Source organism: Rhinoderma darwinii, chromosome 11 (assembly GCF_050947455.1).
Source record: "Rhinoderma darwinii isolate aRhiDar2 chromosome 11, aRhiDar2.hap1, whole genome shotgun sequence".
Lineage (NCBI taxonomy): Eukaryota > Metazoa > Chordata > Amphibia > Anura > Rhinodermatidae > Rhinoderma > Rhinoderma darwinii.
In genome coordinates, this window is record NC_134697.1 from 55,114,680 (window position 1) to 55,141,947 (window position 27,268).

Below are 27,268 nucleotides of genomic sequence, written 5' to 3' on the forward strand. Positions count from 1 at the left end.
CTATCTCTCTTCCATGGAAGACTGTCTGGTGTTGTTACAGGATAGGACTCCTTTGGAACATTATTTGTCTTTATCAACTGCCCCTTCTCATGTATTGTCCTATTTACATGGGACTCTCCTGCCCAAATTTTCTTTCTCTCAACTGTCCTTCACTACTGCATGGGATGAGGAAATGGGGGTTCAACATTCTGAAGAGGAATGGGGTACTTTCTTTTTAGCTCACAAACTACCAACGTCTTGTTTTGCTCATGAAAAAAAACTACAAAATACTCACCAGGTGGTATCGTTGTCCTGCTTTGTTGCATAGGATATTTCCTGATGGGTCTACTGATTGTTGGAGGTGTGGGGAGGCTCCTGGAACCATGTTGCATATTTGGTGGGACTGTCCCAGGATACGTCCCTTCTGGGGAAAGATTTTTGACTTGGGCAACAAGCTCTTTCACACGGAAGTCCCGACCTCGGCTTCTATAGGATTACTCTCCATGGTTCCTGGATCACTCCCAAACCTCAAAAGAGGTGTCTTTAGGCATTTCCTGACTGCGGCAAGAACGGTGATACCTCGTCACTGGAAGTCTCATACTGTTCCTTCTTTGACGGAATGGGTAACAGAGGTGAACGGGATTATGAGGATGGAGGAATTGCTGTCCGCTGACAGGGGCAAGTCTGTGCTCTTCGTCCAAACTTGGGCAGTGTGGTCTGGATTCCGGGGTGGTACTGATCTACCTCTCTGGCTGGATGGAAGGTTCTGAGCAACTTCTGTGATCTTACGCCATGCGCTATGTCTGTCTGTGTTTCCCTTTGTTGTCTGGTGTCTTGTGTTGGTGTTATAATATATTTGTGGCACTTATACGTACCAACTCTTATTTCACTGGGGCCTGGTCCCCATGTTTATTGCACTATCTTGATGTGAACATGGTACAGTTAGTACCACTGTATTTTGATTCATACGCACTTTAGATGGCTGGGAGGTTACCTCCCATTGATGTTCATGCATTTTATATACTGTTCATATACTGTAAAAATCTGTTTTATATTGCGTGCAAATTTCTTTTGGCAATGTTGTACAATGTTTTATATGCTGTAATCTTTTTTTTTTTTTGCAAAATAAAAATCTTGATAAAGAAAAAAAAAAGAACCTCTGTGGCATCCGACCTACGTCTTATTTTTTCTTTCTTAAAGAGGCTCTGTCACCAGATTTTGCAACCCCTATCTGCTATTGCAGCAGATAGGCGCTGCAATGTAGATTACAGTAACGTTTTTATTTTTAAAAAACTAGCATTTTTGGCCAAGTTATGACCATTTTCGTATTTATGCAAATGAGGCTTGCAAAAGTACAACTGGGCGTGTTGAAAAGTAAAAGTACAACTGGGCGTGTATTATGTGCGTACATCGGGGCGTGTTTACTACTTTTACTAGCTGGGCGTTGTGCATAGAAGTATCATCCACTTCTCTTCACAACGCCCAGCTTCTGGCAGTGCAGACACAGCCGTGTTCTCCAGAGATCACGCTGTGTCGTCCCTCACAGGTCCTGCATCGTGTCAGACGAGCGAGGACACATCGACACCAGAGGCTACAGATGATTCTGCAGCAGCATCGACGTTTGCAGGTAAGTCGATGTAGCTACTTACCTGCAAATGCTGATGCTGCTGCAGAATCAACTGTAGCCTCTGGTGCCGACACGATGCAGGACCTGTGAGTGACGTCGCAGATCTGCACTGCCAGAAGCAGGGCGTTCTGAAGAGAAGTGGATGATACTTCTCATCAGAACGCCCAGCTAGTAAAAGAAGTAAACACGCCCCGATGTACGCACATAATACACGACCACTTGGACTTTTACTTTAAACACGCCCAGTTGTACTTTTGCAAGCCTCATTTGCATAAATACGAAAATGGTCATAACTTGGCCAAAAATGCTCGTTTTAAAAAAATAAAAACGTTACTGTAATCTACATTGCAGCGCCTATCTGCTGCAATAGCAGATAGGGGCTGCAAAATCTGGTGACAGAGCCTCTTTAACGCATGACATTCCACTAGTCACTTTTAGGGGAGAATATGCTGCACCATACTGCAGCACTCAGAGTGCAATAAAAAAAATCATGTATGGGTTTTTAGGATAAATCTTCAGTATGTTTCTTAAAAAAAATAATTGAAGACACACCCCACTCAAATCTTCAGTCAGAATAAACTGCGCCAGACTGGGATCTTGATGGCCAACGGTTCCCCAGTTATTATTTTTCACGCCAGGCCACAACAATCCTAAGCATGAAATAAAATCTTCTTTCATACTTGCGTATTAAAAGATGGAGGCAAAACGAATATCTGGTAAACGTAATCATCATTGTTATCGGTCTAACATTAACCTCTTCATGAGAAAAGTCTCCACATTCCTTTGTTTCAATTTCTTTATCAGGATGTGGATTTTGTGTCAGTGCAGTTATGCGACCATTCGACGTGACGACACCTCCCGCAGCTACGTTATTTGCCTATTGCCCTGAGATATTGACAGCGGTGGACTGGCATAAAATTTGTACAGCAAGGGCATTAGTAAGTTACTAATCGTTTTAATGTATATAATGAACAAAACTTGAACATTCTCTTAAGCAAGCATATTATTTCAATAGTAGGATGGAAGTAAGCGACTACCATACACATCTGGCACAGTTTATCTCTAGGAGAAAAAAGATAGGCGGGTTAAAATTGAACTCGTTCGACCCATAGCTTATTAAACGGTCAGATCGCTTGTAACAAGCATTGCATCTGTATCATCAGGACAAGTTTTTAGCCTCTGTATGTAAGCGTTTCCATTCACTGACAGCAAGCATATTTGAGTGAGCCACTTAAATAAAGCATTGGAGTCTATTCACATGGTGCGGCTAAATTACATTTTTGAATAGACCCTTAGACAGCTGTATAACTTATATTATACAATGATTAAACAAACACTCCAGTAGACTTTTTTTTTTCCTCTATAGTGCAACATAGGCTAATATTAAGACATAATAAGAATGCCTTGTGTATACCGGTTTTAGTTAATGTGCCATATATGGGCCATCCACCATCTCAGCTCCTCCTTCCCCGCTGACGCGGTTCTCCTAATGCAGTGTCATGTGCAGCCCTGCAGCCTACATTTCCCATTCTGCCTCTGGCTCATAGGCAGAGGGGGCGGAGTCTCATCACACTGCACTTGCTCTAAGGGCAGCAAGGGATGGCGCTCGGTGACATAAGACTTCTGTCCTTCAGTAATAAAATTTCTGTAACATACTGCAGAAGCTCCTGTTTATCCTACGAGATGCAGCTTCAGCCCGTCTCCCCTGCCTTCTGCTTAGGATTGGTTTCTTGCCGTCAGCTCTTACAAGCAAGAGGCAGAGGAGAAAGGCTGAAGCAACATGTCATAGAAATACACTGATCTCTGCACACAGCTTTCACAAATAGTTTAGACAGTTAGCGTGAGTCAGGGGAGAGTTTTAGAATTCTGCAGCTAATCATTGTATGGACTCACTATATCACTGCACTCCTGCTCTCTTCAGCAGCACTCTCTGCATGGGGGGGGGGTGTACATAGGAACAAGGCTGTCGGGGCTCTGTAGGGAGCAAGGGGGTGGGGGATATGACAGATGCTGAGGTAATCCTGTAGTTCACAGGAAGTCCTCCGCAGAGGGGAGCCTGACTTACTGTATACATAGAAGAGCAAGCTCTAGACCGGTGATCAGACTGAGATCACTTGATACAGCTGCCCACAATGAAAGGATTCAAAATGTATAGATGCAACGTAGCTGGGAAGAAACCAAATGACACTGCTAGAATATTGCTGGCGAGTCAGTATTATATGCCCCCAAAAAAATTTGCTGGAGTGCTTTTTTTTTTAAGCTTAAACTTGTGACTGGCCATGGTATGCGAGTATGAAATTAGATTGTGACCTCTACCAATGCAAGATCCAATATGAACAAACACTTCTCTGTACGAATCTGCCGAATATTTTGGCATTCTACAAATAAAAATAGCACATACTCTAATCTGGTTCCATAACACTACCTTACAGTTTTGTGCCTTATTCTTTTGTCGCTTTACAGAACTATCCTGTGTCGTCACGTGATGCAGACGACCATATAGTTACTATCATGCTGAAATAGGGCTCTAGAATTGGGCCACCCTCTTAAACAAGACTGAGCGGTGAAGCGCGTCTGTGTGCGCTGGCTTCAGTCCTGTCACTCATTACTGGGAGAAACACAAACAAAGTGGCTAAAAAAACTTGGCAGGATGTGCAGGAAGCATTAGTTGCAGACCTAGTTTTTCTTTCTCGCTCTCTCTAGTATGGCAAAACAGACTTGTTTGGGGCTAGGGGATTAAGAGTACTGGACAATGTTGTTCACACCTAAACCCTTTCATCAAAGGAGTATTCTAGCGGAGTATTGGTGGGGGAGGGGGGTGGTCGATTACTAAAGATAATACCCTTTCATGAGTGGAAGCACAGTATAGAATAATCCGCAGCAAAACCCTACAGACACGGTCAGCAGAATACCAGCACCATTTACAGCAGTATGTATTTTCTGAAAGGAGTAAGCACAAACACGGTCGCAGTATGCAAGGAAATGCTCCCTCCAACCTGATCCCCAATTGACCCCCTCCTCCCATTTAGAAACAAAATGAGTCGTAGCAACCATTCAGCAGAGATGACACACTTCCCTGCTGCCAGGACTTTTCCTGGTCCTAAGAGGCTGCTCACGTCACCTGCCCAGTTGGCACTTCAGTGGGTCATTTAGTAGATGTGACATAGGGAAGGGGGAGGACATTTAAAACATACCTTTTTTCTCAATTATGCAAGTTGCATGACCAAGAAACCAACGTTTGATTGCTGGCAAGTTACCTATAGCCCCTTTCCCGACATACATACATACAGTGAAGGAAATAAGTATTTGATCCCTTGCTGATTTTGTAAGTTTGCCCACTGTCAAAGACATGAACTGTCTAGAATTTTTAGGCTAGGTTAATTTTACCAGTGAGAGATTATATAAAAAAAAAAAAAAAAAAATAACATTGTCTAAATTATATATATTTATTTGCATTGTGCACAGAGAAATAAGTATTTGATCCCTTTGGCAAACAAGACTTAATACTTGGTGGCAAAACCCTTGTTGGCAAGCACAGCAGTCAGACGTTTTTTGTAGATGATGATGAGGTTTGCACACATGTTAGATGGAATTTTGGCCCACTCCTCTTTGCAGATCATCTGTAAATCATTAAGATTTCGAGGCTGTCGCTTGGCAACTCGGATCTTCAGCTCCCTCCATAAGTTTTCGATGGGATTAAGGTCTGGAGACTGGCTAGGCCACTCCATGACCTTAATGTGCTTCTTTTTGAGCCACTCCTTTATTGCCTTGGCTGTATGTTTCGGGTAATTGTCGTGCTGGAAGACCCAGCCACGAGCCATTTTTAATGTCCTGGTGGAGGGAAGGAGGTTGTCACTCAGGATTTGACAGTACATGGCTCCATCCATTCTCCCATTGATGCGGTGAAGTAGTCCTGTGCCCTTAGCAGAGAAACACCCCCAAAACATAATGTTTCCACCTCCATGCTTGATAGTGGGGACGGTGTTCTTTGGGTCATAGGCAGCCTATCTCTTCCTCCAAACACGGCGAGTTGAGTTAATGCCAAAGAGCTCAATTTTAGTCTCACCTGACCACAGCACCTTCTCCCAATCACTCTCAGAATCATCCAGATGTTCATTTGCAAACTTCAGACGGGCCTGTACATGTGCCTTCTTGAGCAGGGGGACCTTACGGGCACTGCAAGATTTTAATCCATTACGGCGTAATGTGTTACCAATGGTTTTCTTGGTGACTGTGGTCCCAGCTGCCTTGAGATCATTAACAAGTTCCCCCCGTGTAGTTTTCGGCTGAGCTCTCACCTTCCTCAGGATCAAGGATACCCCACGAGGTGAGATTTTGCATGGAGCCCCAGATCGATGTCGATTGACAGTCATTTTGTATGTCTTCCATTTTCTTACTATTGCACTAACAGTTGTCTCCTTCTCACCCAGTGTCTTACTTATGGTTTTGTAGCCCATTCCAGCCTTCTGCAGGTCTATGATCTTGTCCCTGACATCCTTAGAAAGCTCTTTGGTCTTGCCCATGTTGTAGAGGTTAGAGTCAGACTGATTAATTGAGTCTGTGGACAGGAGTCTTTTATACAGGTGACCATTTAAGACAGCTGTCTTTAATGCAGGCACCAAGTTGATTTGGAGCGTGTAACTGGTCTGGAGGAGGCTGAACTCTTAATGGTTGGTAGGGGATCAAATACTTATTTCTCTGTGCACAATGCAAATAAATATATATAATTTTGACAATGTGATTTTCTTTTTTTTTTTTAAATATAATCTCTCTCTCACTGGTAAAATTAACCTAGCCTAAAAATTCTAGACTGTTCATGACTTTGACAGTGGGCAAACTTACAAAATCAGCAAGGGATCAAATACTTATTTCCTCCACTGTATATATATATACACACACACACACACACACACACACACACACACACACAAATACATACACACACGGCAGAGTTCGAGGGGGAAGCATGGAGCGGGCTTATGGGCTTACACTTCACTATAATGAGGGGGATCCCATTTGTTTAATCCCTTAGATGCCGCAGTCAATAGCAAAAACGGCATCCAAGCCGCTAGAATGAGAGGGGCCCGATCGCGGTGTGCTTGTGATGGTCAATGCAGCCTGGGGGTCTAATAAAGGCCCCAGAACTGACAGCTTTGTGCTCCTATTAAGTCCACCAGAGAGGCAGGGCTTTATAGGAGCCAGTACTGCAATACATTATACATACAAACGTATACGTCGCCGTATACCACAAATGTGGTGTGCACAAAATGAGATGTGAGCCGAGCGTTACTCACAACTTTAGGAGGTAACGGCTCAGGTATTACTTTAGAAAACAAAAGACCACCACTAATCGTTAGTCAATATGTACCCTTTTATGTTCCATCCAAGGCCAGACGAATGTGTCCGATTTGCGAGCGTAAAAAAACACTGCGTTTTTCCTACATTTTATGTCCGTTGCATATTGGCATCACTGTGCTTTGCTTATGGCATGAGTTTTTCATGTCTGTGCAAGCACTTTTTTTATTTATTTCTCTGCTTTTCTATGTAACTGATGCGTGAAACACGGACAGCGACAGATAACATCCATGTGCGTTCCGTGGTTTTCACACACCTATAGACTTCAATGGGCGACTAGGTGCGCAAAAACGCACCAATATAGGACATGCAGTGAGTTTCACGCAACGGACACACGCTGCGTGAAAACTCATGCATGTGTGAATAGCCCCATTGAAATAAATGGGTCCGTGTGCTGTCAGTTATTTCAAGAGACAGCACACGGACGAGGAACACGCTCATCTGAATGATCCCGAATTCTACAAAACAGACTGACAAGCGCACACGCATACATTACTATTGCCACTCTACATAAGAACAGCATGTACTATTCACTAGAGCTTAGTATTTACACCAGGTGTCCTATATTTCCTGTCCCCTGGGATCACCAAATGCAGGTGTTTAAGTATCAAAAAACAAGATGTTCAAATCATGAATGAGCCATTGAAAGTCTGTGTGCGTACTGGAAGACCGTGTGTACGGATTATATGGCTTCTACTAAAGGTGCACTCATCTTTGCATATAATATATACTAATGTATTCCAGTGTTACTTTTAATATAGAAGCTGTATTGTCCTATCTCAGTAGATTCCGTCAGTTCAACTGAACTGACGGCTCGGTTGAGAGCAGGTCCTACGTGTCTCTTACACACAAGATCTAGCGAATAACGACCACATCTAAGTTTATAACTATTATGATGGCATTTACCTACTAACCCCAATAAATACTATTTTGCTATAACTGGAATTATTTCACACGGAAAATATCCGGTTTGTTTTTCCCTCACATGGGACATGTTCTGATGATCCTAACCATGATGGCCGTTGCATTAGCAGCCCAAATTTATTTTTGACAAATGTTTGGACCTGTAGAGCCAGTTTCCAGTAGTCCAAAACAACAACACAAGATCAACAGCATACCATCGTTCAAACCACTAAATCATGTTCAAATAGTAAAAATACAGACAGCTTTATTCATATCTTACTTAGATTATACAGAGTGCAATAAAACATTACTTAAATCTATAGAACAATCCCCACAGCAACCGCCAGATATCTCTACCAGTACTTCCAGATTACAGAGACTTAGGCTGGATTCACACGAGCATGTTCGGTCCATAATGGACGGAACGTATTCCGGCCACAAGTCCCGGTCCGAACACACTGCAGGGAGCCGGGCTCCTAGCATCATAGTTATGTACGACGCTAGGAGTCCCTGCCTCTCCGTGGAACTACTGTCCCGTACTGAAAACATGATTACAGTACGGGACAGTTGTCCGGCAGCGAGGCAGGGACTCCTAGCGTCGTACATAACTATGATTCTAGGAGCCCGGCTCCCTGCAGTGTGTTCCGTCCAGGACTTGCGGCCGAAATACGTTCCGTCCTTTACGGACTGAACATGCTCGTGTCCATCCAGCCTAAAGGCTCATTCAGATGAGCGTATATGTAGTCCATATGACGGCAGTTAAAACAACGGCCGTCACACGGACTCATGTACTTCAATGGGGCCGTTTTCACGACCATTGTTTCAACAGAGCGTGTGAAGGGTCCGTGAAAAAAATAGGACATGTCGAAATTTACTGCATGTCACGCATACCTTCATAGACTATCTATGGGTATCCGTGACAACGCGCCCCGCACTGCAGTTTTCACGTCCGAGGTTAGCTACGCTCGTCCTTTATGAGCAAGCAACGAATGATCATTTAGCGAGTCGTTTACATTCAAAAGACGGTCTATTACCTGTGACAATACTTGCTAAAGATTGTCGCTGTTCAGTCATTACTGCGATCGTTGCTCTTTCGCCTAAGCCTCATCTCTGAGCTGCTCACGACTGGAAGATTTGTGATTAGACGAGGGGGATGTGGCAACGACTAAGTAAAATCTTTTACCCAGGTAGATGTGGCCGATCTACGAAAACCCAACGATTTATCATTCGTCGTTCGATCGTTGCACACTATTACACATGGCAATTATCTCTTTCGTTCGAACGATTATACAAAAATTCATACGATAATCACTCTGTCTAATAGGGCTTTAAGGTAATACCACAATTGGAGTTAAAAAAAAAGTGTTGATTTTAATTTCGCATAAGAAGAAGAAGAAAGCAAAACATTAGCTCAAGTTACTCAGCTCAGAAAATACTATAAGCAATCACTAGACGTCCCTTATCACTTTCAAGATGAAAACTCTCCCCCACTCTGAATGGAGATCACAGATCTGCACACTCAGCAAGTTTCCAGATGATTGATAACAGCTTTGCCAGGGGTACTTTTCTTTTTGTTTTCTGTTACCATACAGATCCCCACTTTGGCAGCCTCCTGTAGAAGACAGAAGCAGCCAAATCCAGTTCCAATAAGCAAACAGGCCAGCCCTTCCTTCGGAGCTGAAAAAGCCAGGAATTATGAAAAGTGGGGGGAGGGTGGAGAACATATCAAGATCATTTCGGGAAAACCAGACCAAGAAAGACAGAAAGAAAGCAGTGTAAAAGTAGGCGAAAGGATTTGTACATTTTGTATTGTTGTAGCTGGATAAAGTAATATTTTTCAGACTGGTAGTTACAAATATAAGACTTTGCAATGGAGAGAAACATATAAAGCAGGTAGATCACATTTCCCTGCAACATCACTGGTTTGAATAAACGTCCCGTCTGTCTGCAATAGTTTTTAGATTCTTGTAAGAGGCATAATGTTTGTGAATTGCTGCAATATTTTTCTTTACAAATAATTCAAGTTGCAGTGTAAATATTGTATAAATTAAGAGCTGACAATTTACGATAACTAGCCTCAACTCTCATCAGGATTTCTAAGCAAAATAATTTCATTTACGATAGAAATATAAATCTGCCGTAACACAAGTTTTTCTGCCCTTAGATTTAAGCATTAAAGGGGTTGTTGCTGTTCGGGTATATGTATGCCATAGAAAGGGAAGGAGTCCCTCACTTTAGACCTCTCCATTAGCTATTGCAAAAACTGGCTCTCAATTTGGAAGGATTTATTATACGGTCATCCACTGAATTCAATGGGTGCCACAGGGTAAGTGCGCACGCACTGGTCGCTTTCCCCAATAATTACAGATGATTACTGGGATGATAATTTTTATATAGTGCCAACATATTCTGCAACGCTTCATACTTGGAAAAGTAACAAAGTATCAAAAATAAATGAACAAAAAATGAGACAAAAAGGAGGGGGGGCCCTGTCCATAAGAGCAGTGGTCGGTGTGACAATAGGTACATGGTGCTAATTTTGTGGAAAAGTCCCTTGTGTTGGCATGGGGAATATAAATAATGCTGCATGAACCAGCTATCTAGTCTGTATCTGAGCCAGCACAGACATCAAGTGCAGAGTGATGGGACAAGGTTAGCTAGATGAAGACAGAGGGGAGTACAGATATCTGTGTTTTGTATGCACCATGGACTCTAGTTATGGGACATAGACTTTGTTGAAGGCACTGTAAAAACTTGGAATGTTAGGAGCAAATATAATGGTCCAAGGCAGTGAATTCCAGAACACGGGTGCAGCACGGAAGAGGTCCTGCAGACGGGAGTGGGAGGATGACTTGGAAGATGAAGAGGAGAGTGAAGACATATGAAGGTGCAGCATTACAAAGTACTTTCTAGGCTAGGAGGAGAAAACAGGTAACCAGTGTAACGTGCAAAAAAGGAGAGGTGTAAGTACAACTACTAGACAGAGAGATCAACCTGACTGCTGCATTCAGAATGAACTGACGCAAAGCTATTTTCTTGAGTGGCATGCCAATTAATAGTGAGTTACAGTGGTCAAGGCGAGAAAAGGTGTGGTAGAGCATTTTAAGCCACACCTCTTTTCCACTCAAACGCTCCTTGTCGAGTGCAGCAACTAAAACAGCACATGCGTCAGAATTCTGGCTCTAATTAAATAGTAACTATGCCGCCGTTAGGTTTTTTTCTTAGCCACATCTATGCTTAAACCATTATGGCAGATAATTATTGCTTCTTAAAGTGTTTTATGAAGATGTTAAAGAAAAATATCTTCCTACAGGTGGGTGTGGGAGGGGATTTAGGTGAAAAATGGCAAGAGAGATAATTTCACCCTGCCAGGGGATTTTTCTTTGTAGATTTTTTATTTTGTATTTAGATTCAAAATTCTGTACGGATTCATTTTAGAATATACAATTCGCACATACAGAGCTAAAATTTCCCACTAACCTTTCCACAAACTTGGCATAAATCAATACTACAAGCGAATATAAGAAATTGTAATAATATATCTTATTCTCTACTTAATCAGGCTCTTCTCCCCCTCCGTCCTGCACTGATCAATCACTCTCAATTGAGGTTAATTCTCAGCTGACAGGGATCAGGTTACAGATGCCAACAGAAGTCTATGGAGAGGGGTGGGGTGGGGCAGAGTGAGACCAGGAACCTGCAGCAGCATCTCTGTGTAAGGCCTTATTCACACGAACGTGTTTTACGCCTGTGATACGCGCGTGATTTTCACACGGACCTATGTTAGTGAATGGGTCCATTCAGACAGTCCGTGATTTTCACGCAGCGTATATTTCCGCTGCGTAAAACTCAGGACATGTCCTATAGTTGGCCGTTTTTCGCGCACCACGCACCCATTGAAGTCAAAGGGGATATATGATAATCGCGCACGGCACATGAAAGCACTTCCGTGATTCGCACAACAGTAGATAAAGAAATGAAGGAAAAAATAAAAGCATTTTCTTTTTGTAAACTTCAAAGCCGCGTGTCATAAGCATGGCATATGCGTGAAAATCACGCAGCCACGCAGCTAATACACGGAAGTGCAACGCGCGCAAAACGCACATGATCATAAGGCCTTAGTGTTAGGCCTCATGCACACTAACGTGCTTTTGCGGCCGCAATTCCCCCGAAAATCCACGGGAGAATTGCGGCCCCATTCATTCGTATGGGGCCATGCACAGGACCGTGGTTTTCACGGTCCGTGCATGGCCCAGGAGCCCGCACCATAGAAAGAACAGGCAAGCCTTATTACGGCCGTGTTCTGCAGGCTCATTGAAAATAATGGCCACGGCCATGTGCACAACCTGCGATTTGCAAGGCGGCTCGCGGCTGTCACTCCGTGGCCGCCGACCCGAAAATCACGGCTGTGCACATGGCTACATTCGTGTGCATGAAGCCTTATATCTCACTCTAGTTGCTGGATTCTCAGCTACACTGCTCATTACTGCTGTTAAATGTCCTCCATGTTACTGCTGCGGCTGCCTCTAAAGGTGCTCGTTTGCTTTTTTCACAAGGAGGTGACCCAATTACCCTAATATAGACATGTAATATATTGAAATTTACGGTAGACAATGACGATCACAAATAAAAGGTCTGTTTTAGGGTAAAACTATGTTATTACCCAAAAAAAATAGCTGAAACGTAAAAAAGCTTTATTTTTTTACTATTATTTTCAAACTTTATGAATAAAAATGCTAAAATAGCAAAAAAGGTGTGTATAAAAATGATAAAAAAAGAAACCTGCATTGTCTACGGAAAAAAACATCGCAAAAATCACGTCGTTAGCCCAACAAATAAAAAGTTATAGCCATTTAACTAACACGGTTAAACGGTGTCTGGTCCTGAAGGCGCAAAATAGCCCGGTCCTGAACTGGTTAAGCAGGCCACAGGTTTCAAGAAATATGGGAAAGAAAAAGGATCTCTCTGCTGCCGAAAAGCGTGAAATAGTGCAATACCTTGGACAAGGTATGAAAACATTGGATATTTCAAGAAATTATAAGCGTGATCATTGTACTGTGAAAAGATTTGTGGCGGATTCAGAGCAGACGGGTTCGTTCATACAAAGGCATAACGCAGGGGCGTAGCTAGGGGGGGGCAAGCGGGGCATGTGCCCCGGGCGTAAGGGAAGGGGGGGGGGGCGCCGAAGAGCAGCTGATCGCTGCTGACAGGCGCCCCGTATGTTGGACACCTGCAGCAGCTTAGGAAGAGCCAGGAAATTAAGGCGTTCTGACTGGGGTCTGTGACGGCCAGGGAGTCGACCAGTCCAGTCACCTGACTTGTCACCTGACCTCACATCAGTGACATGAGGTCAGATGACTCAGGTCAGGGGACAGGTCCACTCCCGTGCTGCAGCCTCCCAGCATCTGAAGTTACACATGCCAAGAAGCAGAGGAGGAAGCTCCGCCCACAGCCCTTCCTGACCTGTCAGCAAGGAGACATGGTGTGTGTGTGTGTATACAGTGCGTGTCTCTGTTTGTATGTGTATGTGTGTGTGTGTGCATGTGCATGCGTGTGTGTGTGCGTGTGCGTGCGTGTGTGTGCGTGTGTGTGCGTGTGTGTGCGTGTGTGTGCGTGTGTGTGCGTGTGTGTGCGTGTGTGTGCGTGTGCGTGTCTCTTATATCTACTACATTATCTGTACTCAGAGAGTTATCAGTGTGCAATCTGTAGTGTTACATAGGACCGCCGGTAACAGCTACTACATTATCTGTACTGTGTAGCAGAGCTGAGATTGTAATTTAGCACAATGTGTTATCTGTGGTGTTACATAGGACTGCAGGTAACACTACTACATTATCTGTGCTGTGTACATATGTGCCTGTGTGGGTATATATGGGTCTGTTTGTGAATGTGTCTTTGTGCTTGTATATTTGTGCCTTTTATTTATTTGTATATGTTCCTGTCTGTGTATTTATCTGCGTGTGTGTGTGTGTGTGTGTGTGTGTGTGTGTGTGTCTACGTCTATACATTTACCTGTATGTATATATTCCAGATGTGTGTATGTATATTTGCCTGTATGTCTAAATATCTGTCTTTATGTATGTACAGTATATATGTTCCAGTGTGTCCATATATGTGGTTAATTTTTGGTTTGTGTAGGGGGCGGCAATAGAGAGTCCCGCACAGGGCGCCATCTAAGCTAAGGCTGGCCCTGGCTGTCACCAACCCTAGTCAGAAGGAACTCCGCCGCTGCCTGCGCCGCATGACCTCCTCGGCTTCTCCGGTAAGTCACACCAGGCAGAGCGGAGAGTGGTAGCGGTAGGCTACCGCTCACCGGTCTGTTCACAGTGTGGCGCTAAGTACAAGGGGTGGGAGTGTGGCGCTATTTAACCCCTTCCCGACATTTGCCGTACATGTACGTCATGGAAAGCATTGACTTCCCGCAAAATGCCGTACATGTACGGCAAACGGGAAAACAGTTATAAAAAAAAATGAGAAGGTTTTAAAGTAAAGATGGCTGCTGTTCATAACAGCAGGCCATCTGTACACGATGCCCAGGGGGGTCTCGCCTCCCCCCCGCATCGGCGATCGCCGCCATTGGCCGGTCAATTCAGACCGGCCAATTCCGGCCGTTTGCGGCTTTAGCCTATTACTGTGCCACAGGGCACAGTGATATGGTGGTGATTGGTGCTGTCTAGGACAGCACCAATCACTACCATCTTCCACGTAAAAAATGGCGGTGATGCCAGCCCCCCGATCGCTACGGTTGGTCGGTCTGCACCGACCGACCAATCGCAGCCATGGCGGGTGTTTGAAACACCCTTCACCAGCCCTGCCCACCTCATTCCGGTTAGGAACGGTGAGCAGAGCTGGTGTGACCGTCTGTGAAGCCAACTTACCGAATCTGAGGCCTTCTGTGCTGCGATCCTGCTGTGACGTCTTCACCCGACGGCTTCCTGCTGCAGAGTGAACCGTCATCATCATCATCTGTGCTGCTGCTGATTTTTGATTTATTTTTTTGCAGCAGCACTTGTTTTTTCCTAAACGTCTTATCCCTGTACCCTCCCCCCCATCCCCCCTCCCCCTCTTTCGTCCTGCGGCTGCGGATCAGTGACCGCCATCACTGACCGCCAATTTTTGGCACAGGACTTACTTTTTTTTTGCATTTTTAGACCTCCCTGTGTGCGCCCTGCGGCCACTGAGTGCTGATCAGTGACCGCCATCACTGTGACCGCCCTGCGGCTACTGAGTGCGGAGTCTAATAATCAGCCTCAGTGGTAATTTGTTTACGCAGGTTTCTTTCTGGCCTTTTTTTTATTTATAAAACTGTAAAAAAGAGTAGCATTAGAGTAGCGGACCGTTTTGTAAAAAAAATATATAGCAGAAGTTATAGCTATATATTTTTTTATACAGTTTGAATAAATTTACATCTTATAGTTAGCGTCCATTTAGTGACGGACATTCAGTCCGTTCACTAAATTTTTGATAGCGTAGCGTCAGTTTTAGTATAAATTTATATCTTCTAGTCAGCGTCCGTTTAGTGACGGACATTCAGTCCGTTCACTAAATTTTTGATAGCGTAGCGACAGTTTTAGTATAAATTTATATCTTATAGTCAGCGTCCGTTTAGTGACGGACATTCAGTCCGTTCACTAAATTTTTGATAGCGTAGCGACAGTTTTAGAGTAAATTTACAGCGTTATAGTTAGAGTTAGTTATTTATTTGTTAGTGTCAGGTAGTCAGGAATTTTTCTTTTTCTTCTCAATAAATTTCATATACACGTGTAAAAGCACAACACACAACCACCTCTAAAAATAAATTATTACACGTGTTGAAGCACTACATACCCCCCTAATAAAAATGTCCCAATCATCCCAAAGGCTCTACTCCGCTGAGGAGGCATACGCCATCCTGGCCTCTGACACTGAATCGGCCAGCGAGGGAGAAGAGGAAATTGCCCCATTCATCTTGACCTCCTCCTCATCATCCTCATCCAGTGATGAGGAACCCCCACAAAGGCGCCCCAGGGCATCAGCTCAGGCAACCCCCCAAATTAGTGATATTGTGTGGAACCCACCCCCTGATAATTATGAGCCTCACATTCCGGATTTCACAGGAAGCTCAGGAATTCGGTTAGAGACTGCATGCCTCACGGAAATTGACTTTTTCAAGGTCTTTTTCTCTGAGGATTTGGTTAATTTAATGGTGGCCCAAACAAATTTATACGCCCAGCAATTTTTAGCCCGAAACCCCACTTCATCATTTGCTAGGTGGACCCCCATAGAGGCAGCAGAAATGATGACATTTTGGGGCCTTGTTCTACATATGGGCCTAGTAAAAAAGCCAGAGATTAGGCAATACTGGAGTGCGGACATTTTATACAGCACCCCATTATACCGCATGGCAATGACCCGGACACTATTTGAAATCATTCTGAAATTTTTGCATTATAGTGATAATGCACAGTGCCCACCCCGTGATGACCCCACATACGATCGCCTTTTCAAAATCAGGCCAGTCATTGATCATTTCTGCACCAAATTTCCTGAAGTGTACACTCCCGAAAAGAATATAGCAATAGACGAGTCCCTTGTACATTTTAAGGGGAGACTAAAATTCCGCCAATACCTGCCAAGCAAGAGGGCGAGGTACGGAATTAAAATGTACAAGCTGTGCGAGAGCAGCTCAGGGTACACCTATAGGTTTAGGGTTTATGAAGGGAAGGACACCAGGATAGAACCCCGAGAATGCCCACCTGTCCTGGGAGTTAGTGGGAAAATAGTGTGGGATTTGATGCACCCACTGCTGGACCAGGGTTATCACCTTTACGTGGATAACTTCTACACCAGCATCCCACTATTTAAATGCCTTTCCACCAGAAATACTTCAGCATGCGGCACCGTGCGCAAAAACCAGAGAGGCCTCTCTAAATATCTGATTGCGCAACCACTAAGAAAGGGAGAAAGCAGGGCACTACACAGCGATAACTTGTTGCTGGTCAAGTATAAGGACAAGAGGGATGTCCTTATGTTGACCACAATACATGGTTGCGGCAGCACCTCTGTACCTGTCCGAGGTACCCCCACAATGACCTCCAAGCCAGACTGCATCCTCGGCTACAATAAGTACATGGGAGGGGTTGATCTCTCTGATCAAGTACTAAAGCCATACAGTGCCATGCGGAAAACAAAGGTGTGGTATAAAAAGCTGGCCGTGCACATGGTACAGATGGCATTTTATAACGCTTACGTGCTATACCAATGTGCAGGCCGGACAGGGACATTCCTTAATTTTCAAGAGGTGGTTATCAAGGCCCTTGTATTTGGGAACCAGGAAGGGGAGGGCCCCAGTACTTCTAGATGCGATGGTCCACGTATTTTACCAGGGCAACACTTTCCCGGCGAAATCCCCCCCACTGGTAAAAAGGGAAGGAGCCAAAAAAGGTGCAAAGTCTGTTACAAAAGGGGGAGAAGACGAGACACAACTTATCATTGTGAACCCTGCCCCGACAAACCTGCCCTGTGTATAAATAAAGGAGTGCTTCAAAGTTTATCACACATCCATGGATTTTTAATTGGATCATTTATTTAAATGCTCACTATACCCCTAAATAATTTCCTTGAGCGGCATGATTTTCCAAAAGGGGTAAATTTTGGGGGGTTTCCACTGTTTTGTCCCCTCAGGGGCTTTGCAAATACAACATTGCCGCTGCAAACCATTCCTGATAAATTTGAGCTCCAAATGGCGTTCTTTCCCTTCTCAGCCTTGCCGTGTATCCAAACAGCTGTTTATGACCACATGTGGGGTACTGTTTTACTCGGTAGAAATAGCTTTACAAATTTTGTAGAGCTTTTTCTCCTTTTGTCCTTGTGGAAATGAAAAAAAATATATAGCTAAGCCTACATTTTATTTGAAAAAATGTAGATTTTCATTTTCACTACCTACAAATGCGACATGGCCTCCGCAAACCATTCCTGCTAAATTTGAGCTCCAAAAGTCAAATGGCGTTCCTTCCCTTCTAAGCCCTGCCGTGTGTCCAAACAGCAGTCTATGACCACATGTGGGGTACTGTTTTACTCGGGACAAACTGCTCTACAAATTTTGTGGTGCTTTTTTTCCTTAAGTCCTTGTGGGAATGAAAAAAAATTAGCTAAACCTACGTATTATTGGGAAAAATGTGGATTTTCATTTTCACGTCCTACTTCCAATAATTTCTGCAAAAATCCTGTGGGGTCAAAATGCTCACTATACCCCTAGATAATTTCCTCAAGGGGTTTAGTTTCCAAAATGGGGTCACTTGTGGGGGGTTTCTACTGTTTTGGCACCGCAAGAGTCCTTCAAACCTGATATGGTGCCTAAAATATATTGTAATAAAAACAAGGCCCCAAAATCCTCTAGGTGCTCCTTTGCTTCTGAGGCCGGTGCTTCAGTCCATAAGCACGCTACAGCCACATGTGGGATATTTCTAAAAACTGCAGAATCTTGGCAATAAATATTGAGTTGCATATTTCTGTTGAAACTTTGTTACAAAAAAAAAAATGGATTCAAAATGAATTTCTGCAAAAAAAAAACGAAATTTGTAAATTTCACCTCTACTTTGCTTTAATTCCAGTGAAACGTCTAAAGGGTTAAGAAACTTTCTAAATGCTGTTTTGAATTCTTTGAGGGGTGCAGTTTTTAAAATGGGGTGACTTATTGGGGGTTTCTAATATATAAGGCCCTCAAAGCCACTTCAGAACTGAACTGGCCCCTGTAAAAATAGCCTTTTGAAATTTTCTTGAAAATGTGAGAAATTGCTGCTAAAGTTCTAAGCCTTGTAAGGTCATAGAAAAATAAAAGGATGTTCAAAAAACGATGCCAAACTAAAGTAGACATATGGGGGATGTTAGTTAGCAACAATTTTGTGTGTTATAACTGCCTGTCTTACAAGCAGATACATTTAAATTGATAAAAATGCTAATTTTTGCAATTTTTCACTATATTTTGGTTTTTTTCACAATTAAATACTGAATGTATCAACCAAATTTTACCACTATCTTAAAGACCAATGTGTCACGAGAAAACAATCTCAGAATCGCTTGGATAGGTACAAGCATTCCGACGTTATTACCACATAAAGTGAAACATGTCAGATTTGAAAAATGAGGCTCTGTCAGGAAGGTCAAAAGTGGCTAAAGAGGGAAGGGGTTAAAACGGGGGAATGTGGCGATATTTACAAGGGGGGGGGGGGGGAGTGTGGCGCTATTTACAAAGGGGCAGCGGGCTGTGTGTGGCACTATCTACAAGGGGGGGGGGGGGGAGTGTGCCGCTATCTACTAGGGGGGAAGCAGGCTGTGTGTGGCACTATCTACAGGGGGCTGTGTGTGGCCTCTTTAATTTATTTTCTGTTCATTTATTTTTATGTTAATTACATTATAGAACTATATCGCTTGTAAAATGTAGAAATGCTTTTATACTCGCGTTACATTAAAAAAAATTGTGAAAAAAAATTACACCGCATTGATTGGTGGGGAAAGAAAACATGGCGAAGGGGACGGAGATGTCGGGAAATAAGTTGGGGGGAGGCGCCAATCTGAATCTTTGCCCCGGGTGCAGGAGAACCTAGCTACGCCTCTGCATAATGAGGAAGGTTTCTGCCAGACAAATTAATAGGATTAGGAGAGCAGCTGCTAAAATGGCATTGCAAAGCAGCAAACAGGTATTTGAAGCCGCTGGTGCCTCTGGAGTCCCGCGAACCTCAAGGTGTAGGATCCTCCAGAGGTTTGCAAGTGTGCATAAAGCTATTATTCGGCCACCCCTAAACAATGCTCACAAACAGAAACGGTTGCAGTGGGCTCAGAAATACATGAAGACTAATTTTCAAACCGTGTTGTTTACTGATGAGTGCCGTGCAACCCTGGGTGGTCCAGATGGATGGAGTAGTGGATGGTTGGTGAATGGCCACCACGTCCCAACAAGGCTGCGACATCAGCAAGGAGGTGGCGGAGTCATGTTTTGGGCTGGAATCATGGGGAGAGAGCTGGTAGGCCCCTTTAGGGTCCCCGACAGTGTGAAAATGACCTCTGCAAAGTACGTAGGGTTTATGACTGACCACTTTCTTCCGTGGTACAAAAAGAAGAACCGTGCCTTCCGTAGCAAAATTATCTTCATGCATGACAATGCACCATCTCATGCTGCAAAGAATACCTTTGTGTCATTGGCTGCTATGGGCATAAAAGGAGAGAAACTCATGGTGTGGCCCCCATGTCCCCCTGACCTCAACCCTATTGAGAACCTTTGGAGCATCCTCAAGCAAAATATCTATGAGGGTGGGAGGCAGTTCACATCAAAACAGAAGCTCTGGGAGGCTATTCTGACATCCTGCAAAGATATTCAAGCAGAAACTGTCCAAATCTCACAAATTCAATGGATGCAAGAATTGTGAAGGTGATATCAAAGAAGGGGTCCTATGTTAACATGTAACTTGGCCTGTTACGTTTTTTTGGATTGAAAGAGCTTTTGATTTCTGTAAATATGACCTCCTGATGCTGCAAATTCAACAAATGACCATTTTAGTTCTCTTTACAACCTTTAAAATGTTTTGATCTCTGTTGTGCATAATAATGTGAAACAGTGCATTTTGAGTTTTTTACTTCTAAAAAAAAAATCTGTTATCATTAGGAGATTTGTTCAGTAAAATTCACATTATACTCCAACGGTTGATGGCTTGAAGATTATACTGACTGTCATTTGCATCGACTATTTAGGAAAATCAGCGAAAAATAACATTTGCATAATCATTTGGAATGCGGTGTATTTAAATCAATGGTAATGCAAATGGAAGCTATGGTTTCCGTTCATCAGTTCCTTCGAAGGAAAGGTCGAACAGAACCAATAAACGGAAGCCCAACGCTGATGGGAACAGGCCCTTAAAAAGAAATATTTAATAGAATCCCCCAAAAACTACAGCTTATTCTGCAAAAAAACAAGAGCTCATACAGCTACATCGATGTAAAAATAGAAAGGTTATGTCTGTTGGATGTGTGTATATATAGATATTATTTAATATGGCTGCATCGGACTCCTAGCTGGCGGCGGTAGGAGGAAGCGTGCATTGAATATATCGGACTCCTGCTTCCAGAGCCAGCTTATTAAAAACTTTTTTTTTTTTTTTTTTTATAAAGAATAAAATAAAAATGTAGATTAAAATTGAGAATCTGCCTAAAGTTTGAAAACAATCTTACGTTCATTTTTAGGTCATATTACACTAACTTCAAGTGTTAAAAAGGGTTATCCAGTGGCCCAAAATACTTTTATACACTTTCTCACATGCGTATTCGTCATTATTATAGAAAAACTTTTTGTGGTACTGATCGACACCCGATATCACTGCAGACCCGCTGTCTGGTCGACCTGTGGCCACATGCAGTTTTAACCGCAAATCAACACCGTTTTCAAATTACTGTAATGGCCACACAATTTCTGCAGTATTTTTGTAGGTTAAGTATCTATACCTGGATATGGTCTCCTAACTTTTGCTTGGCTGGGGTTTATCAAGAAAATTGGAGCACGCGTACGGAAGAAAGTATCATTTCTATCTGAAATGTCAACAGTTCAGAACAAGCTGCCTGTAAGGCACGGTGGCTCAGTGGTTAGCACTATTGCCTTGCAGCACTGGGGTCCTGGGTTCAAATCCAAGGACAACATCTGCATGGAGTTTGTATGTTCTCCCCGTGTTTGCGTGGGTTTCCTCCGGGTACTCCGGTTTCCTCCCACACCCCAAAAACATACCCATAGGGAATTTAGATTGTGAGCCCCAATGGGGACAGTAAAAAAGTGGACCTCTGTACAGCGCTGCGTAATATGTTGGCGCTATATAAGTAACTGAAATAAATAAATAAATAATAAATAAGGCCTCATGCACACGACCGTAGCCATGTGCACGGCCGTGATTTTCGGGTCAGCCGGCAGCGGACTGTCAGCCGCGAGCCGCCCACAAATCGCGGGCCATGCACATAGCCGCGGCCATTATTTTCAATGAGCCTGGACCGCAGAACACGGCCGTAATAAGACATTCTTTCTGCGGTCCGGGCACACGAGCAGGGTTTTCACGATCCGTGAATGGCCCCATAGGAATGAATGGGGCCGCAATTCTCTCGTGGATTTGCACGGGGAATTGCGACCGCAAAAGCACGTTAGTGTGCATGGGACCTAACACAATATAAATCTTCAATTTCATTTGTACAGAGAGCAAATAAGAAAAAAAAACACTGCTGACCGTGACTTCTATTTAAATGCACATACATTTAAAATGCAGAACCACAGCGTACATTGGTCACTTATGTTTCCTGAAATAGAAAACATCTGCAACTTATGAGTCTTATACGCAAATTGTGCTGACCCCAGCAAACCTGGCCTCCTGCCGTGTGCACACTACTACTACTACTAGTCACTGTCAGCTGCTGCTTACTAAGTCGTGTGAACGGTTTGTGTGTGCAGTATGTGACGCGAGTGTTGAGCAGACGGATATACTCTTGTTTACACATCAGGAGGACACGGTTATATAGCCGTTTCAAACAATCCGCTGTAATATGACTAAATACTGTTTGCTTTACAAGTTCACCATAGTGCAAGCTGTACAAATGCAAATAGTCAGGAGAAAATAAAAGTTAGGGACTCGTCCACACGTAGCGGAATTGCTGCGTATTTTCCGTCCGGATTTGCGGACGTAAAATACGCAGCAGAATACAGTAGCAGCAAAGTGGGGGAGATTTAACAAATCTCATCCACACGCTGCGTACCAATTCCGACCAGAAATTGACCTGTGGTGCGTATTTTTGGTACCGCAGCATGTCAATCCCCGCTGAGGAAATTGGACTGAATTGCTGCGTTTTTCAGGGGAGATGTCACCATCTCCCAGCATTGTGAAAAGCGCAGCAAAATATGCACCTTTTTCTGCAGTGAAAAACGCAGGACATGGGGAGTTCTTTCGCAGCTGAATTTCTGCTACTGTGCGGAATTGCTGCAGAAATTTTCTGCAGCAATACTACTATGTGTGGACAAGTCCTTACTGCAGAAGACAAAGGTGAAAAAATAAAAAACAATACTAATCCCCTCTGGTGTTGGAGAACCGAGGGACTCGTTGCTATGCCATTCAGCCCGGCCCCCAATGATGACGCTGCAGCTATGTAACTGCTGCAGAATGTGATTGGCTGCAGCAGTCACATGGGATGAAACGTCATCCCTGGAGGCCGGGCTGCACAGAGAACAGCCGGCAAGAAAATGAGCCATCGTTATGACACCAGGGGGGTAAGTATAGACTTTTCTATTAAATATAAACGAAATTTTTTTTTTTTTACAATTTGTGATTTTTGCAGCGGAACCGCAGCGCTGCCGATGCAAAACTGCAACATTTGTTATTGTTGCAGGTTTTATCTCCCATTAAATTATACGTGCATAATTTAAAATACCATTGAAAAATACAACTTCTCCTGCATAAATCAAGCCTTAAAACAGACAGAAAAATAAAGTTATGACTCTTTGAATGCAAATATGAATCCAACGGGGGGGGGGGGGACGGACGGGGGGGACGCTTGGTCCTTAACCCCTTCCCAACATATTAAATACAGTTACGATATAGCCGGGTAGGGGGGGGGGATTGAGTATGGAGCGAGCTCAGCTCCATACAGTGTGGGTATCGGCTGTATGTTACAGCCGACACTTCATAGTAACGAGCGGGATCACGGTCCCGCTCGTTTAACCCATTAAATCCCACTATCGACAGCAGCATTTGAATTGTTAGAAAGATGGGGGCGACCCCCTCTAACAGCTCACTCCGCGGCGCGATCGCTAGGTGCCAATGGTTGCTATGGCAGCCTGGGGGCCTAATGAAGGCCCCCAGGTCTGGCATCTTTGTGCTCAGTATTGCAGTATATAGTGCAAACGATCCAATGATGCTCGTTCAAATCCCCTGGGACGACGAAGGAAAAAAGTAAGAATCCGTTAAATAAAGCTTTTTATTATGTACACCAAAAATTAAAGTTAAAAGAAAAATAAAAAAATTCCCATTTCCACCCCCAAAAAAAATAAAAAATCGCAGTTTTTTGGTCAACTCATCTCCCACATAAAATTTTATAAAAAGTGATCAAAACCTCGCATGTACACCAAAATGGTAGCATTAAAAACAACAGCTTGTCTCGCAAAAAATCAATTGACTGAAAAATAAAAAATTAATTATGGCTCTCCGAATTTGGCGACAAAATCAATTTTTTTTTACAGTTCATTTTTCCTTGTAAAAGTAGTCAAATATAAAAGAAAACTATATAAATTTGGTTTTGTCGTAATCGTATTGACCCACAGAATGAAGTTAACATGTCGTTTTAATTGTACGGTGTTTGCCGTAAAAACAAAGTGGAAAAAACAATAGAGGAATCGCTGTTTTTTTTTTCATTTCCTACCTCACAAATAATTTTCTTCCTGTTTCCTAGTACATTATATGGTACAATAAATGGTGCCATAAAAAACTACAACTCATCCCGCAAAAATCAAGCCCTCATAGGACTATATTGACGAACATGTATGGCTTTTGGAATGTGGGGAGCAAAAAACGGAAAATCTGAAAAATAGCTACGGCAAGAAGGGCTTAAAGGGGTTTTCCAATACTTCTTTTTTTTTTTTTTAAATCACTGCAACGCTTCTCATTCTATCTATTAATGCCCCCTGAATATCGTTATCTACATTTTTAAATGTACCATTATTCTCTTTTGTTTACATTGAGAGGTTTGTTTACCTTTGTGTGTTCATTGTCTTGCTCTTCCGGTCATACAGTTCCCGGCATGCACCGCTTGTGTACCAGCATGCAATGCGCCGGCAGCAGAGACTCATCACGCCTACTACACCCAGCTATAAACAATCTCCGTTGCCATTTTACTGCTCTCATTAGATCAGTGAGAGCCAACGATAAACCTGCAACATACCAGTGCTATACCAAACAACACTCTCTCTTACAGAATGGTAAAAAAAAAACAAAAACTGAATTTGACGCCAGAGGCTGAGTCCCAGGGCAGATCAGAGCGCTAATATTGGCTCTGCTCCAGGACTCTGTGGAATCCCCTGACAACACTGTCCATATATGGATAGTGATGTCAGGGGATTACACACACTGTCCATATATGGACAGTGATGGCAGGGGAATCCACAGAGTCCCGGAGCAGAGCGCTAGTATAGGCTCTGCTCCGGGACTGTGGAATCCCCTGCCATCACTGTCCTTATATGGACAGTGTGTGGAATCCCGATATCACTGTCCATATATGGACAGTGTTGTCAGGGTCTTCCCCCGGAGCAGAGTCCCTGGGCAGAGCGTAGTATAGGCTCTGCTCCGGGACTCTGTGGAATCCCCTGACATCACTGTCATATATGGACATTGTTGTCAGGGGCTGCCCCAGAGCAGGAGTCCCAGGCAGAGCACCAGTATAGGCTCTGCTCCGGGACTCTGCGGAATCCCCTAACCCCAGCATCAGAGTCCTTGTGAGAGCGCTACTAGCAACTGGCTCCTGACATCTGATTTCTTCTGATAGGTTCCGGTCCGCTGCTAGTGGCAGAAAATGACACGCAGGCGATGTGATAGAGATGGAGTGGGCATGCATGATAAACACGTCAAAGCGTAATCTCGCTGTAACAAGTCATTTACCGCGTAATCTCATGGGATTATGCTTTGCTCTGCTGTAACTATTACAAAAATAGTAACGAAGTGCAGAGATTGTGAATAGACATCCCGTGGAATGTCTATTCACTGTCCAAACACTTCAGTATCGTTAATGTGTTAGTATGACAGCACATAGCGATCTAAAAGGATCCCTATGCGCTGCCTAAATGAATGGAGAGGAGTGCATGACGCTGATTGGTCAGTGTCATACACTCCCCTGTACAACGAACGAAGGGCAGCGATCAGCCAAAGAACAAGCAAACGCTCATTCGTTGGCCAATTTAATTATTTTATGCTGCCCTAAAAATCAACCTTATCGGCAGCACATCTCCCTGTAAGCAGACGTGCTGTCAACAATATGTAAACTGTATAAGGACAGAAAAATTGTGTTAACGATAATTTGTCCCCATACAGTTTACGTTGGCCTGTGTAAAGGGCCATTAAACAAGCACGAAAAGCCCTTTAATTATCGCAGATATCTGCCCGTGTAAACCCACCTTTAGTAAATCTGCCCTGTTGAGTGGACTAGTTTTAACGTCTTCATTGCCAATGCAACTTTGACAAATAAACTGGAGAATTGCAGGGCGTCCATGTTTGTGGGGAGGGGGGGTAGAGTCGTGATAAAGGCACATTCATTTTGGTGCCATGTAGAAGAAATGGTTGTTATTTATATGAGGAATTGACCACCACCATGTATGTATTTATTTACGAGACAAATAGATTATCTTTAAGTTGTGATTGAGTGAGTAAAACTTGTATTGCATCTAATTCCTAAGGTTACAGCACATTCATTCTAGTTTATGTAGGACAATCCTGCAAGCTATCCAGATACAAAGTGATGTTACACATACATCTTTCTAAACTTAGAAGGAAGTCATTATCCGAACATAAAATGACTGTCCACAATGGCACCAGTGTACAGAGGATCTCAAACCCAGAACTTCAAAAACTCCAAAGGATACTAAAGTCAAAGATAAGTCTGTTAACACTGAAGTCATTATCAATGTTATATGCAGCCACTCAACCCCATATCCCTCCCCCAGAACCCCCCACACCATTACACTGTCATTTATCTTCTGCTCTATGTGTGCACTATCCCCGATTTCTTTTAGGTCATTCTTTTGGTTTGCTAATTTGAGTCGTTAAAAAGGTGCCCAATGGCACACATCCTAGGCTATCCAGGTCCACCCTATATTCACTGAAACAAGATGGGGGCCTTAGTGTCCCTAATATTTCCAAATACTACCAAGTGGCTATGATAGCACCCTTGAATAGGTTTCATGCCATCACAAACATGCCACTCTGGGTGTACCTGGATATCCCTGAGGCCTCATCAATCCCTATTCAATCCTTACCATGAACTCCTACCCCTCTGCGGCCAACACCTACCCTTGCACACATCTCCCTGCATTTACCCCTCATCTCCCTATGGCATAACCAACTTTTCTCCCCAGGTGCAGACAATTATTTGGTCTTTAAATGGTGGTGGTCCAATGGTTTTCTGATGGTACATCATCTTCTTTCTCCTCCCCATTCTCAGATCCTCTCATTCAGAGATATACAAAACTCGAAACAGATCCCCGGTAATGAGTTATTTTACTTTTTGCAGCTCAAGAACTAGGTATCCTCACTTTTTAGCAATAAAGCTGCAGTGGCGGATTAAGTAGACCATGGGCCCTGGGCTGTTACCCAAACTTGGGCCCCCCTTCCTCACCGTAACTATTTTTAACACTACCTTTTT

The 27,268-nt window shown here is 43.5% G+C and overlaps 2 long non-coding RNA genes across 4 annotated transcripts in view; one reads left to right on the forward strand and one right to left on the reverse strand.

Moving 5' to 3' along the window:
• The window catches only part of LOC142663169 (uncharacterized), a 100,079-nt gene that overhangs the window by 49,907 nt on the left and 22,904 nt on the right, over positions 1–27,268 (reverse strand). The window lies entirely within an intron of this gene.
• The window catches only part of LOC142663170 (uncharacterized), a 59,869-nt gene continuing 55,654 nt past the window's right edge, over positions 23,054–27,268 (forward strand). For 2 of the 3 annotated variants that reach the window (XR_012851051.1, XR_012851053.1), the window contains exon 1: positions 23,054–23,132. This is a non-coding gene — a long non-coding RNA (uncharacterized LOC142663170). The remainder of the gene's footprint in view (positions 23,133–27,268) is intronic. The other variant, XR_012851052.1, reaches the window with a different exon arrangement.